Below are 13,166 nucleotides of genomic sequence, written 5' to 3'. Positions count from 1 at the left end.
CTATTGTGGCCTAGACATGAAACAACAATTACAAACACAAAATTAAATTATTCCTTTATTCTCTGCACAGGATCGCAGTTATAATTGCAGAGTCTTGGCTGGAATAAATTCCTTGAAACACATACAATCCCCCAGTATGACGTGTACTCCATATTGTATAGTCACAGACTTAAATTTCTATTTTTTTCCTTCTGGAATGCATTTTCTCATTATTTTATATATTATCTCAGCACTAACTCTAATATATAATAATTTTCCACTCCTCACATCTTTTTCAGTCAGCTATCCTTTCTAAAGCACTACCTTTGCGACTGAAGTATTCTTCTTGAATGCATAAAACTGCATTTCTTAGACTTCTCTCAAAGGTTTAGATCAAAATATAATTTGGAGTAGGAATAAAGAAGAAAGAATTGTTTTCATTTTAAATAAGTACAAAAGACAATAGTAAAAGGATGAGCTGCCCTTCCAATCTATCTGTTCCTTAAAACGTATTGCATTCTGACTTTCCTGTCTCTTGGAGTTTGTTTGATGGTAAGTAAGCATTCACCTTTTCGAAGTCAATTTGGTATTGTGGAAATATTATTTTCCAGCTTAATATGATAACTTGGAGCAGTGAGCACAAGAGGGTAAGCTGTGCTGAACCAATTGACAATTTTTTTTCCCCAAAAAATCTTAATAGACAATTAAATGAAATTTGTGATAGTAAAATGAACTTGAAACTGGCTGAGCTGACAAGTGTAAAAGCTTGTAAAAAGTGTCAAGTAGCCCAGCTGAAAACTGGCCTACGGTGATGAAACCATGGGATGGATATTGGGGCCAGTTCCTTGAAACTCTTCTTTACTGACCCATGTGATAAGATCAGAGTGCACCCAGGGCAGTTGGTACATGACAGAAAGCTGGGAGGAGAGACTGATGCACCAGACATGAGTGTCATCATTCTGAGGAGTCAGGGCAGGCTGGAGAAACAGGTTGATTGGAACAGTAAGAAGTTCAATAAAAAGAAATGCAAACTCATACACCTGTGGAGGAGCAACCAGGGGCACCAGAAGATGCTGAGGGATTTTCAGCAGCAAAGCAGCATAACGGAAAAGGACCTGGGCATCCTGTGAGGAAAGGATTAATATAAGCTGTTATTTATTGCATTACTGAGAGTTGCCAGCCATGGGATGTTCCTTCAGTATTTTCCATTCTTTTTATTCAATACACCATTTTCTTAATGCTGTAACTTTCGTTCCTGCTCTGTTGTTTTTGTTGTACAGAATTTCTGATTTATAAGAATTCACTATTTTCCCTCTAAGCTTTATCCATAATTGAACACAAGGCTAAAATAACAAAAGGGAAAAAATCATGTGCCTACATCATTTTTGTGTCTTCCCTTGACCTTTTCTAACCAACAAGGTCTGAGATCTAAATAGGTTGTTCATAAAGACTGTAGCATAGCAGAAAACTTAGGTAGTCAGAAGAATTATATTTGAAAGAAACTATATTGTCATGAAAATTGCATTTTTTCCCTAGAAATATTAAAGTATTTCCTTGACAATAAGTCATGCTGACCTTAATGTTGTCAGATATGAACATTTCAGTGTGTTGAATTGGCCTGGTAGAAGTTATTGTGAGGTCACCCAATGAATAGAAAAAAAAAATCAGAGTAGATTTCTGCTTATGTTTATGCTATTACAGAAACCTGAATTTCAATAAGCAAAGGTTATTGAAATGGCTATAACGAAATGGTTATTGAGCACTGGAAGTGGTTGCTCAGGGAAGCGGTTGAATAACCATCTCTGAGGATCCTTAAAGGACACACACATCGGTAACATGCAGGGACATTTTTTTATTGGTAGACTTGGGACAGTTAGCCTTACAACTGACTCATGGATCCTAAAGGTATTTTCCTTTAGGAAAATCCTAAAGGAAATCAGGAAATTCTGATTCTAGGATTCTATAAGAATCTAATTTAGGGACTGGATTTATAATTTTGTTTGAGATATTTGTTCAAAATAACCAAGATGTGAAACTGATGGATGAAGGCAAAATAACTCAAAAGAGAAAGTTTGCACATCAAATAGATGTAAAATATAGCGGTTGTAATGACTATAGATTGATGCATTCTTGTCACTTAAGTGGAAGGTACAAAATGTTCAATAATATCTTTCAATCCCTAATAAAGCATTTTTTCCCTTTTTCCACTCCAAATTTCAGAAGTTCAATGAAAAAGATGATTGGGGAAAGCTTGTAGACTGGAGTTAAAAACAGTTCTTTTCTCAGAGATAAAGGATATCACACATTGAAAAAAATAGTAGTAAAGTTTCTTTTTGGGATAGCTGAGATTTGCTGATGAATTAAAAAATGTAACATTGTTTGGCTCAGGACAAAGTACCTAGCTTTGGAAAAACATGTTTTTAGAGACTGCAAAGTTTAACTAAAAACTTGAAACAGTCATTCTCCCTTTATCTTCTCTGTTTTTTTAATTATCAAATTACACTAATACAAACCCAAGGAATATTTTATTTCTTTGAAGCCTGCAAATAAAAAAGAATTTATGTTGTGCATTTGGATGCCAGAGTCACATAGGAATAAAACCCTATACAGCTGTGTATTCCCATACAACATGACTCTGAAGGAAAATTTTCAATGATTTTCAGAAAATTGCATCAAGATTATGGAATTTTTTAATGGAAAAGCAGTTTTGCTACTAAAAAATGATACATTTTGGCATATGAGAGAATACAAACAACGTATTTTTACAATAAAAGCCAAAAGAAATGTCCTCTCTTTCATCTTATAAAGCTTCTGGCTTACAGTTTTATCCTACAACTTGTTCCTTTCTGTTTTGCTTATTGCATTATTACAATAGAGGTCCAATACAGTCAATAGTTCCATTTAAAATTCCCTCCAGTCTACAGAAACGTGCATTTAATTTCAGTAGCTTGATGGAAGAATAAGGATAGAAAGCCGATTAATAATGTAATAAATTTTGTCAGTAAAAAATGAAGAAATCTTTTTTGTCAAACCCTTCTGAAATAAATAATATTTTAAAGTATTTTGAGTATTTTTTCCTCACCACTTCACACACATTTGGAATATTTTATAGTGTCATCTAGGATGCAGTTCAGTTCACCAAAATATAGCTTCATAAATTTTTTATGTGTATCAGGGTATTTGAGACAACTGTACAGTAGTCACGGTACATGACCTGGATATTTTAGAACATTTAAATGCTTCAGACATCTACATAAAGGAGATATCATTGTATCATACTAACTAGTCCACACAACTTTTAATATCTTTCAGTATAGAATTTTTCTGATAATGCAAATAATTACTGGATGTAGAAATGAACTACCAGTCTCTGGACTCCCAAATGACAAATACTAAACTTTCCTCTAAGATTTGGTACCCATAACTCAGACATGAAAATGAGACTTATAGCAAAAAGATGGCTATAGACTTCTGAAGTCCTGAATGAGTTAAATTGTGCTGATGTCCTATTATCACTGCTATAATAAACAAAAAAATATTTACTCTGTCACTACTCCATACAAGTACACTACACGTATACAAGTACTAGGCTTTTTTGTTGTTGTTGTTGGTAGCGGTGATTGTTTGTTTGTTTGCTTGTGGTTTTTTTTGTTTGTTTGTTTTGTTTTTTGTTTGGTTTTATGTTTCATTGTTGCAAGATGATGATGTCTCAGAAAAAATAGAGTAATTGAGTAATTGTAATATGTTTGACTTCACTAAGGGATTCTTACAGAGGAGAAGCATAACTGTCAATTTAGCTATGCTTTAGAAAAATCAGATTGTCTCTTTGTTCTCTAACGGATAACATAAATCTGTAAATACTGTTCTCACTTTTCAAATAAATGTGGGAAGGATGTTGCTTTGATTTCTTCTGTCTAAATCATCAGAAAAAATAAATAAAGAAAATATTCTCTTAGCTGTATTCTTCAGAGTAGCATTTTTATCCCACAAAAGACTGTATTAGTAAGATTGGTCAGTAAATGCATCCTTTCTTTAGCTGGAGACTGAGATGTACAAAGCTAATAAGCAGTCAGCAGTTTGCTTCTGCAAACAACATGAGGGCCATGGTAAAGTTCTCTGTGATGCACATCCTGTATATAAGATATATGAACTCATTTTATGATATCATACAAATCACATGATGCTTAATTGCAGTACCATCATCTGAGCAGTATAATGTGAATTTTCAGCACCAGCAAATACAATCAAATTTATTATATAATTAGAAGCCTTCTTCTTCCTCCCTCAGGAATATCAATAATAATAATAATAATAATAATAATAATAATAATAATAATAATAATAATAGTAACAACAACAACAACAACAACTCCTCAACTTAGGAAAACACTCAATGTAGCAGGATAACTTCAGAGTCAGCAAGATTTTGGAATGGATGATGTGTTGTACCTTCTCTGTCTTAAACCTAACTGCTAACTTATAAGCTCTGTACAGAATGCACAATTTTCACAAGATTTCTTGAGTTCTCTGTATAAGTGCAGCAGCTCTAGATATTTATGAATGGAACAGATAAAATGCTGGTGATAATTATTCATTTCAGGAGACTTGCTGGCTCATTTTTAAATTGAGATATCTCAATCAAGAAAAAGAATAATGAGAAAGAAATTCCTTGCCCTTTGGTAAGGAAGTGTATTTCCAGGATGTGGTGTGAGTATTCCTTCAGAAACAAATTTGAGATTGAAAGCTTGTGTCATCAGGCTTTGTTTTCACACTGGACTCTGTGGCTGAAGAAAACTATTTTCAGAAAAGCTATTTACTATTCAGTAAGTCATTCAAAAGTAAAAAGAAAAAAATGTTTCCTCTAGGCTGCAGCATTTTTTCAAAGAATTTTTTCATGACCCATAAAACTCACTTATATTTTGTTTGAAACTAATGAAAAAACTTAAAAATATATCTTCAGTTCAAATTAGAAAAATACATAATTTCCATTAAAATTAATTTATTAAATAATTAATTCAAATAATTTCCATTCAAAGCACATTTTCATATCTTGGATGAAAGAAAAACATATTCTTTAACGTCATGTATACATGATGAAAATGGAGCATTTGAAAAAAACTAACACCCAGAACACAATCTTATATAGAACATTTTACCTTTCCTTCTCAAAAAATCTGTTAGTTCCACTAATGGAAAGCCTATTCCAACAACAACAAAAAAATCCAATTACTTATGGAAAGTTACATAGAAAACAAAAGGTAATTTTTTTTCCTCTTCTTGTTCTATTTTTGTTTGTTTGTTTGTTTTTGAAAAGACAATGTGATATAAATGTTCAAGATGACAGAGACAGCAGAATAGAAAATACACTTTTAGAACTTCACTATTTAAATTCCAAGTAATAAATAAATATATAAATTTAGATTTCATAGTACAACATAGTGACATCTGACTTTTTGACTTTTATGAACAATGCTTTAGTTGAAAACCTCCCAATATATATTGGATAAGCTAAAACTTTCACATAAAAATTTCAAATACTTCATGTTGAGACATCATATTTTGAAAATGAAGTACATTTTTTGCTGAAGAGTGCTATTATGTTGTTGACATTCTTATCAGACATTGAAAGTAAAAGCTTAAATACTATTTACAGAGGTACATTCATCCTACTGCAGCTGTGTTCATTCTTGCTTCTTAAACTTTTTTCTGAATAACTTTAAATATTCTGTTCAGTAGAATAACACTTCTATTTTTTTTGGGGTTTTTGATTTTTGCAGTCATAATTTTCCATTATCCTGAGAACAGTACCATGGAGATGCAGTGAATCTGCATTGCACTTATAAAGAGATGCACACATTTCCCTAGATGGAATTTATTTTGAGATTTATTTCTTTTCAACCTGGTAGAAATACTTAGTTCTGGGAAACAGAAGCTCTTAGAGACAATTGCAGGAACACTGGCCCTTCTGTAAAAACAATGACAGGAGTCTTTCTCTGCCAGCAAACTTAAAAAGCTGGTCAAAGGAGGGGATAGTCCTGCTTTTTTCTGTGCTGGTGCAGCCTTACCTCGAGTCCTGTGTGCAGTTTTGGTCACCACAATATAAGAGAGATATAAATCTGTTAGAAAGTGTACAAAGGAGACTACAAAGTTTATAAAGGGTTCTAGAAGGGAAGACATATGATGAATGGTGAGATCATTTGGCTTGTTCAGCCTAGAAAAGAGGAGACTGAGAAGAAGTCTATAGCAGACTACAACTTTGAGTTCTACAAATTCTATGAATACTTAGGATAAGTAATGATCAATATTGCTGCCTTGTTTTAAAAGTAATGATAAGCACAATAAACAGCAGCTCATTTGTCTTGGCTAAATCTATTCATAGATTAATACTAAATAATTAATAATTAAATAATACATATTAATAATTAATATTTTTAACTCCTTCATTCCCATAGAATCATAGAATGATTAAATGTTCTAAGATGGAAGGCACTACAAAGGTCATTGAAGTCCCACTCCTGGCCCAACACAGAACACATCAATAGTCACACCATGTACCTGAGAGCTTTGTCTAAACACTTATTGAATTCTGTCAGGCTTGGTGCAGTGCCCACTTTCCTGGGGATCCTGGTGCAGTGCCCAGTTATCCTCTGGTGGAAGAAAATTTTCCAGACATCCAACCTAATCCTCTCCTGACAGAACTTCAGGCCATTCACTTGGGTGTGCTGACTGTCACCAGAGAGAAGAGATGAGTGCCTGGCCCTCCTTTTCCCCTCACAAGGAAGTTGTAAGTGCAGCGAGGTCTCCCCTCCACCTCCTCTTCTCCAGGCTGAACAGAACAAGTGACCTCAGCTGCTCCTCATACGACTTCACCTCAAGGTCTTTCTCAACCATCTTCGTTACTCTCCTTTGGACACTCTCTGTTAGTTAATATATCCTTTTTATATTGTGAGGAATGAGGTAAAAATGACAAATGAGGGTAGATGGCAAACAGCAGCATGGTAAAGATAACTAACTTGCTTCGATTCATTTTTCCTAAACATCTCTGTTGGGAACCCTGTTCAAAAGTAAGGCTTTGCTGAAAGGATATCAATTATGTAAAAGATAATTTATTATTATTTGGAGTAGAATTAAAAGAATTAAACAAGCATTTGAGTAGTGGCTGTATTTGAGTAAGAACTTGTTTACATTTGCTAAAATTCATGCTACAACAGGCACCTGACACCAAAGAGCATTCAGTGCCATTGAAAATCTACAGATAATGAAGTGACAATTCCTCATTCCCTGTTTAATTCAAAGATTTAATTCCTAAGTTATATATTTTTTAATTGCCTACAATATGTAAGGAATAAGGACATGAATGTGAGGTAACATATATATATTTCTGTAATTTTTAATAGCAAGGGTTTTTGTCTTTTACTTGAGTGTGTATCTGTCTAACAATTGCAAGTAAAAGTATCGCTGCTGTTCATAAGCATCCAATAGAGATTTATAGGAACGTTAGTTAAGCAGCATCAAAAGGAAACAATAACAAGTCAGGTCCTGCTGAAACGTCTGAATTAGTGTTTCTTTATTGTTTAGAAAATCACTTGGTTCATACAGCTTTGCAAAAAGAATTTGATAGGTTTTGCAAATGTAATTTTGTATTTAATCTGGTTTTACCAATGATATGTTCTTGTTGATAGCAAAAAAGTAATATTTTATTCTGTTGCTGGATGAATGACAGCTTTCCCTTTTAACAACTACATATCATATCAGCATCTGAGCAAAGCTCTAGACCTTCAGCTTAGCAACCTGTGATAATGCTGTTTAACAGTGTTTTATGACACTGATTAGCAAACAGCATGCACCAAAGGCTTCATAAACTGGAAACCTCTTTGGCCCTGTGATATTATTTTAAATTCTACAATGTTTGGGGAGGGAAATCCAGCATTTTCCTTTGGGAAATTTATGAATGCTTAGCATAGGAAATATACATTGTGGAGAAGAATATGGGGTATTTGAAGAACAGATTCTGTTATACACTAGGGCAGAAAGATAAAATAGATGTTATGTTTTTAATAGAGCATTTACACAGTCTGAGTGAGGGTAAGAGAGATAGTATTGACTACTTGGTGATTTTGACTACCCAACCTGAAAATAGGATTGCTTATTTCTCTTTATTAAGTGCAAAATTTATGATATAGCTGGGTGCAAATATATTTACATTAGTTCTGTTTTTAATCTTCATGGGGTGTGCCTTTCAGAACTTTAAGTGGTCTTTTAAACTGCTTTATAATTTTGTCTTCGCATTAAAGCAAGCCTCAGTTTGATGGATAGCATCTAACCTAATAATTTACTTCCAAATTAAGGTTAAAACCAAAGGTTACCTGCGTAATACTATTATTGATTATCTACTTTAGCTGTTCTTGTTACAGTGTTTCTGTAACAACACCTACTGCAAGGTGATATTCCCAATTCTCTGTTGACAAGAACTAGAAGTAGTGACATACCAATATTCACCTGTTCAGTCCAACATGCAATTTAACACCCACTAGTGAGGTGCAGCTCCAATTTGTGTTAACTTTTCATTGGTACTAACAAGTTTCCCCAGCCTTCTTTTTACACCAAAATAGAAAAAGGGCCTTGCAGAAATTTCTACTGGTAGAAGTTTTCTACTGCTTCTACTAGCAGAAAATATCCTGTGTCTGTAGGATATTTTTTTATTGCCTATTTCCAAACTATTTGAACTACAGTCTATATAATCCAGATTAGTTATATTCAAAATATGCTGTTACTTTCCAGAAAAAACAAAGTTGGAATTGGCAAGTTTTAGGCTAACAAAAATTTATGGAGTTTATCTGGACAATTTTTATATTTCTCAGTGTTTTTGTGAAATGGAGACAAAATGAGATATATATATGAAGGAGGGATAACCTGTTGTAAACAATCAAAGACTGTACAAAGCTTTTGTCATGTAGTAGCATCACAGTAGGAATTCTCCTCAGCTGGTTATCTATGGTGACTTCAAGTGCTTTTTACAGGGGCTGTGTTTTGGACATTACCTGGCACTGTAGTTTGGAAGTCAGCTGTAGTCCCCATTTCTTGTGAATTTTTTGTGGGGTAGGACACTCTGCCAGAATGCCAGTTGTACCAAGCCCACTGTGCCTGTCTTGCTGAAACAGTAATGGGATTTTTCTTAAAAAATTATTTGACACAGACAAAAGTAAACTGTGACTGTTGAGGTATAAGGGGGTCCATTACTCTATATTTCTGACAATATTCTCTCACAAAGGGTGAGGCAGTTGTCAACAGACATGAAAATCAAAATTCCTGTACCATAGGTCTCTTGTCCAGCCACTATAACCTCCTATAAGCTGAATCAGATTTCTTGGTTTTTAGTCTGTTTGTAGAATAACTTCTTTTAGTATAGTATAGTAATTGTGTTATTTCCAAACTCACCAAACTGGTTTTTATAACCTTTTTCCTAATTAATGATAGCAATCTATAGTGAATTGTTGCAATTTGTGTTACTGTTCATGAAAGTTACTAATTTGACAGTGACAAGTAGCTGTAGATGAAGACTTCTAATGTCAGTGAAGACAAGGAATTGTATCACATTGTCTTTTGATATCAAAATGTGATTGTTAAATTTCTTCATAAGTGTGCAAAACTGAAGATCAAATACATTTAACAGTAAAGAGAGACTATCAGGTCTATCTGGGAACTATGCCTCAAAACATCATGAACATGTAATGACACATCTACAGAAGTCATTCTTTTGAAGAGAAAATAACTTATGTTGTTGTTGTTGTGTAATTCTTATGTAATGTGTTTTGAGAGACCAGATATAACAATTCATTACTCCAATTTTGTCTCATTCTAGCTCCATTGACATTAACAGAATTGTACTGGTGCCCACACGGTATGTAAAAGTAAATCAGATGTTCTATTATAATTTTTCCTGCTTGGTTTTCACATTTGTTTAAATTCCTTTTAAGTCAATGTCAAAAGCCTGCTGGGAGCAGAAGCATATTAGACACTTGACTTTTTTCTTTCACCAAAACTGCCAGCTTCAGGACAAAGTTAATCTGCAGAGAGAAAGCAATTCTTAAGAAGTATTCCTCAGTCTTTTTCCTCTTCTCCTGTAAAGCATTTTTTTTCCTTTGTGTATCACATCCATTTGAATTTGAGTATAAAAGTACAAAAAAAGTGATACTAAAATGTAAGCTTTTAAAGAAGAGACTTGGGTATAATATCTAGCATTAAGGATAGACTTTCCATTTCTTGAAAACACTTTGTACTCTGCCTCCAATATGTTCCTTATTCATTCGCACAGCTATTTGTTTTCTGCATTTTGTCAGCAATTTACGCTTTGCTAGGTGTTATACTCTAGTTTCTATGGAAAGTTTGGACCTGTTTGGAGGAAATTGCAATATGTGATGGCCAATTCTCAAGCATATTGCTTTAGCACAGGTAGTGGGGAAGTTTGGCTATAAATGTGAAGAAAAGGCTGTTGGAATTCTTTGGTGTGAGAAATAATAGTGTAAAAAAAAAGACAATTGTTTTGAAACCCTTCCAAAATAAGGAGCTCTTTTTTTCCTATGTATTACAAAGGCATAATTTGCAGAACTGAAACTAAAATCATTAGATTGTTGCTCTTGCAGCTCTTAAAGGAAACAAATAAACATTTAATATAAACATGCACACTGAAAGTTATTTAGAACAAATATTTAATATTCTAGGTAAATCTCTTGTTTGTTCACCGCTTTGGTCTGTAAAAATAAAAATGAAAGAATAAGTAATGTGGTAAGAATCCAGGAGACAAAAACCAAGACATATTTTATGTCTTGAAAATAAAGAATGTTGAACTCAAAGGTAGCATAAAGATTTAGGTCAGAGAAAAAGCAGCCTGAAAGCTTTTGAGTGCCTTAACCTGGGAAAAGTTGAGAATTTAGTTTAAAAGGCAGTAAGACCAAGATCTTGTGTTCTCTGTTTTAAGGAAGTTTGGCCTTTTGCAAAGTTAAAGGCAGATGCAACAACTGAATGAGACTTCACAACCTGCTGAACTTCAAATACTCTGAAGGAGCAGCTGTGTGTGTTTTATCCCCTAGGGCACTCATTATTACAAGGTAAGACAGGGAGGTTGCATCTTTTTTTTTTTTATGAATATATTCTCAGAGGAGGAACCTCTGGTCAAAGAACAGAAGCCAGGTGAGGACTTCACAAGACTGTCAGGGTCATTAAGAGCTCTATATATTCACTGTACCTCTGACTGAGAATGGACTGCTGCATTGTACATATGTCCTACTTGATGTCATACTTGTTTCATAAAATTTTATTTTCATGGATTCTGGATTACATATAATAAGGAAAATTATTTAGTCATCAGTGGCAATATGTTTCAAAGGAAGACAATAAATCTGCTTAGACATACAGCCTTTAAGTGGCCTTTAAGTGGATGAACTGTGTTAAAAGAGGCTCAAAAAAAAGTAAAAGAAATAAACAACTGAAAAACCTGTTATTCTATCCCTATCTGTATCCTTTCATACACTAAGCACATCCGTGTGTCAAGATATAGTTTAGACTTAATGATTCATTTTTCTGTCTATCTCTGCTGAATATTGTTGAAAAGCAGAAGAAACTAAACCAAAACTTTAAGCAAACTAAAAGTTTATAAATTCTCAGAAGTAGATTGAAAAGATTTAGTATTTGCAAGATTGCAGAATCCGAAAATCATAGAACTGTTTGGATTGGAAGAGACATGAAGGATCATCTATTTCTAACTCCCCTGTCATGGGCAGGGACACCTTCCACTAGACCATATTGCAAGAGCTCCATCCAGCCTGGCCTTAACACTTTCAGGGAACGGGCACTCACAGCTCCTCTGGAAAACTTTTCCCAATATCTCAGCACTCTTACAGTGAACAGTTCCATCCTGACAACTAATCTGAATCTGCCCTCTTTCAACTTAAAGCCATTTCACTCTTGTCCTATCACTACATGTCATGCTTTTCTGAAGGCCCCACTGAGGTAGTAGAAGGCAAAATAAGGTTTCCTCAAAGCCTTCTTCTCCTCAGAGAGAATTGAGGCTGCTCAGCCTGCTCTCAGAGAGACGTTTCACCCCTCTGATCAGCTTAGTGTCTTTTTTCCTGACTTGATCCCACAAGTCCTCATCTTGTGCTGTGGGCCCAGAAGTAGAAACAATATGGGATCTCACAAGGGTAGAATAGAGGAGCAGAATGAGCAGCCTCTCCCTCCTTCCCATGCTGCTTTTCTTGTAGCTCAGAACAGTGTTGGCTTTTTGGACTCTGGGTGCAAGGGTTAAGTTGAGATTACTGTCCACCAGCACCCCCAAGCGCTTCTCCTTAGGGCTGCCCTCTTTTCATTCTCTGCCCAGTCTGTAGTTGTGCCTAGTATTGCCCTGACCCATGTGCTGGACCATGCACTTGGTTTTGTTAAACTTCATGTATTTTACAGAGGTCCATTTCTCAAGCCTATCCAGGTTCCTCTGGATGGTATCCATGCCATTGGTGCATCAGCTGCACCACACAGCTTGGTGTCTGTGGCAAATTTGCTGAGGGTGCCTTCAAACCTACTGTCCATGCCGCTGACTAAGATGTTAAACAGCAGTGACAATCCCAATACCTACCCTTGAGGAAAGCACTGGGGTGTTTGGAGTGGTTTGAAAGTGGACAAAGCTTCATGTATAGATATAAAAGAAATGCCAGTGAAAATCTGCAAAAGCAGCAAGCACACATTATTGAACTAGTAGTTTCCTTCCTTCCTTCCTTCCTTCCTTCCTTCCTTCCTTCCTTCCTTCCTTCCTTCCTTCCTTCCTTCCTTCCTTCCTTCCTTCCTTCCTTCCTTCCTTCCTTCCTTCCTTCCTTCCTTCCTTCCTTCCTTCCTTCCTTCCTTCCTTCCTTCCTTCCTTCCTTCCTCCCTTCCTCCCTTCCTCCCTTCCTCCCTTCCTCCCTTCCTCCCTTCCTCCCTTCCTCCCTTCCTCCCTTCCTCCCTTCCTCCCTTCCTCCCTTCCTCCCTTCCTCCCTTCCTCCCTTCCTCCCTTCCTCCCTTCCTCCCTTCCTCCCTTCCTCCCTTCCTCCCTTCCTCCCTTCCTCCCTTCCTCCCTTCCTTCCTTCCTTCCTTCCTTCCTTCCTTCCTTCCTTCCTTCCTTCCTTCCTTCCTTCCTTCCTTCCTTCCTTCCTTCCTTC

At 35.4% G+C, this 13,166-nt stretch overlaps 1 long non-coding RNA gene across 1 annotated transcript; it reads right to left on the bottom strand.

Moving 5' to 3' along the window:
* Positions 1 to 5,089: 5,089 nt before the first annotated feature.
* On the bottom strand, positions 5,090 to 12,756 carry LOC135291096 (uncharacterized). The gene is made up of 3 exons (XR_010353964.1): positions 12,608 to 12,756; positions 9,021 to 9,131; positions 5,090 to 6,913 (listed from the first exon to the last, which is right to left on the bottom strand). It is a non-coding gene; the product is annotated as an uncharacterized LOC135291096 (long non-coding RNA).
* Positions 12,757 to 13,166: the final 410 nt, after the last annotated feature.

The sequence above is a fragment of the Passer domesticus genome, chromosome Z (genome assembly GCF_036417665.1).
Source record: "Passer domesticus isolate bPasDom1 chromosome Z, bPasDom1.hap1, whole genome shotgun sequence".
In the NCBI taxonomy this organism is placed as follows: domain Eukaryota; kingdom Metazoa; phylum Chordata; class Aves; order Passeriformes; family Passeridae; genus Passer; species Passer domesticus.
This window is presented reverse-complemented; position numbering and strand designations above follow the sequence as displayed.